The sequence below is a fragment of the Dermacentor silvarum genome, chromosome 2, assembly GCF_013339745.2.
Source record: "Dermacentor silvarum isolate Dsil-2018 chromosome 2, BIME_Dsil_1.4, whole genome shotgun sequence".
Lineage (NCBI taxonomy): Eukaryota > Metazoa > Arthropoda > Arachnida > Ixodida > Ixodidae > Dermacentor > Dermacentor silvarum.
In genome coordinates, this window is record NC_051155.1 from 214469219 (window position 1) to 214472588 (window position 3370).

At 49.5% G+C, this 3370-nt stretch overlaps 1 non-coding gene across 1 annotated transcript; it reads right to left on the reverse strand.

The window, feature by feature from the left end:
* Positions 1-760: 760 nt before the first annotated feature.
* LOC119443293 (U2 spliceosomal RNA) lies at positions 761-943 on the reverse strand. Its single transcript, XR_005190238.1, has one exon. It is a non-coding gene; the product is annotated as a U2 spliceosomal RNA (small nuclear RNA).
* Positions 944-3370: the final 2427 nt, after the last annotated feature.

Genomic DNA, 3370 nt, shown 5'->3' on the forward strand with positions numbered 1-3370 from the left:
TACTGGATCCTTATTAATACATACATTTTTTCAGCGCCCACCGTGAGAGCGCCCATCGATAGCGGCGGGCGTTGACGCCGCTATCACTTGCAATGCAATGCAGCTATTGGGAGTGCGTGGAAAGGCACGCTCGTAAAGTTCACCTGTTGCAATACGCCCCCCTCACATGTTGTGTTGCATGTCGACGTTTGTCGGAAGTAGGTGACGGGGGGAGTTTTATTGTTTCTTAACCTGTACAGTCAAAAGCAGTGAGTTGCGACCTTCAGATACTTGTTTACTTTAGTTGTTTTCGTGCGACAGCGCTGGCCGACGGGCTTGGCGTCCGACGAAAGGACGAGCACTCTACGCAATCTACGCCCGAAGCGTTCGTCGGCCTCCAAAGAAAGTATGTTCTGTGGAGCGATGCGATTTCGTCACCCGTACGGCTGACCTTTTCCTGCATCGCTTTCCGCGCTGAAAGCTCGGAACGCCCATCAAGCCGAATGGCGGGGCATTTGAATATACATCTCTAATGGCAGGCCTCCGAAAACAAATTTCGCGCCTATGAGAACAAAATGACGTCACTGCTGTTTTTAACAGATATGACGTCAAATTATTTTTTATTCCGCCGGAAGTGTTCCCTCCTCACACAGATGGCGCTAAGCCCCATGAACCGCTTATAAGCCGCGATGTTTTGAACGTATGGGCTTCTATGGAAGCTTCGCTACCAGTTTACATATACCTTGGTGAAGCTGTATATGGCTAGTTTCGAGCGGATCGATGCCCATAGAACAAAAATCCCGAGCATAGTGCAATACCGGGCCGACCCACGGCGGAGATGAAGCAGGCTTCAGGCACTCCACCAACTTCCAAAATTAAGTTTAATATCTTGGGTACAAATACAACTTGTATCAAATATCAAGCTGATAAGAACAGATACTACACTTTGAACCGCGTCGGTCATGTCTACGTTCGCGCCATACACGTGTACGCCATGCAGCGTATTCAAACTAGTGCCTACCAATCTGAGTGTCTTCTGTCTCCTGACGTCATGCTCTACGCAGGCTCCTTTCCTCAATTCTACTTTGACTGTGAAATGGTTAGACCACGTGTTGTACGGTCTGAAGTACAGCGTGCCTACCGAGAACGACGGCGTGAACAGAAAAGGGAATGGACGCGGCGGCACCGGAAGGAGACCACCGACGATGAGCGGGCCGCGGACTCCAAGCGTAAGCGGGCTGCCCGCCAGGACCGCGAGGCGGAAAGAACTGAATGCGAACTATCCATGTGGCCCCGATCCCTCAAACTTGGAACGTTTTACCGGAGCAACGGTCAATCACCACATACACAGCTTCGCCGGTCATCCACCTTCACAGAGTGGAATTTCACTGAATTGTTTTCCCCTTTATCACTGGTTGGCACCGCTATTGCCCCGCTATTGCCGTGATTGGTCACTTCGCGGGACGAGTGATAGCGAGTCCATTAAATCAGAGAAAATTATTTCTTACGAATTACGGGCCCTGATTGCCCATGTACCGAAAAACATCGCAGATGCGTGCTCCATTGATTGGCGCGTTTTCTAAAACCACGGTGAAGGTTTCCAAAGTATTCTAGTTTTGTATTCACTATATTCTTTTTGACGTGTTTGTAGCCAACTATAATTTAATCTAATGCTAGAGAGAGAGAGACAGAATAAAAGGGGAAAGGCAGGGAGGGTAACCAGATGGCAAGATCTGATTTGCTACCCTACGCTGGGGAGAGAGGGAATAGAGTATACAACCTACCAATACTGTCACTTTTATTAGCCAGTTTCAAGCTTCGTGGCTCTAGGTTTCTGTCCATCACGGAGAGAGGGAGAGAGAGAGAGAAGTAATGGAAAGAAAGAGAGATCAAACAGACGCACGTCTGGTTTGCTACCCTACATGAGGAAAGGGTATTATCGGTTCAAAAGGCCCAAATCCACGTCAAAGAGGTTCAATTAGGAGTCTACGGAATAAACAATTCTCAAACGTTTCCAAGAAGCAAGGTATTTCGCCTTCTAGCTAAGATGCCCCCTCCCTTAAGGCATTCTAGACTCGTCTGCAACGTACACAGCTTAACCTAAACTAAGTCTAATTGGGATCAGAGTAAACGCAGTCGGTAGCCGTCCCACAAAGAACCCAAGAAAGCGGCTTCGGCGGACAGATGACTACATGGTGGGTCCCATGAAGACGGGCTGCGACGTAAATCTACGCGCTCTCGCCTCATTCATCAAAAGCTCACGCTCAGAACATCACGGAGACCGGCAACTCGCGAGATCGGAATCGGCGTAGGCGAGCGCACTGTTTTGCACCACGGGATTTACATCGAGAGGGAGGAAGTGGACGGCGGGGCGGGGGCATGAGGGGAGATGAGGAGAGCGTTGAAGTTCAGTAGAGGAACGTAATCCTTTACTTCAGAGTTTTTTGAAATCGCGTTGATTGGCGCTCATTACGTATTCCCGCTTGGTCGCCGGAACTAGACTAATGCAGCGCATGTCACGGACGGTTTGGAAAAGAGCCCGCTTGCTGGAAGCCCGCTCGTGCAGTCGGATACATAACGACGTCGCTCCATACCCGTACTATAGCCGCGGTAATGGTGGGTGTCCCGAACGCCGGACGGCACGCACAGCTAGTCCTCTCGACAAACTTACTCGGCTCGTGCCAGCAGCTTGTCGCGATGACCACTGTGCTGAGACAGGGGACACTCTTCTCAAGGAGACGGAGCCTCTCAGTCTTAATGGAAGCGTCGCAGCTGTTTGTTTGTGCACTAAGTATGAAGGCGATGCATAAATGGCGCGGTTTAGGAAGTACGGGAAAGGGGCGTGCGCTATAGGCCCCGACAGGCTGTTATTAGTGCGGTTGGCGGTAGTTTGAACAGACTGCATAATGTGATTTCTTTTTCCTGCGAAGTGCATTTGTCGATAATTTTTTCATCTGCTAACGCAGATATTAAACACACACAATGAGTACGATAACAGCGCGCGTTGAGTCTAAAAGAGCTTGCACGAAGGTTAGTTCCTTGCGGTCACGCTATAGGTGGCTTCAACACTACGCATTTTTAAAGAGCTTAAAGTACGCACAGCGACAGCAATGACGACATCGTTTCTATAATTTCTATCATCATATCTTTATTACAATCACGGCCCATTTTTCGCTCCATAATTAGGTTCTAACTATACCTGCGCAATATAAGCATTGTTTATGTACTTTTAGCGGGTTGAATCTAGGGTTGCCAACTCTCCAGTGGACGAAGCCGGTGCGTGAGGAAGGGGGGGGGGGGGGGGGGGCGGCGATGACTGACCATACCAGTGCCGGGAGCTGCCAGTCCGTACGTGAAACCAAGTTAACAATTTTTTTTTGTCCTATTGTGT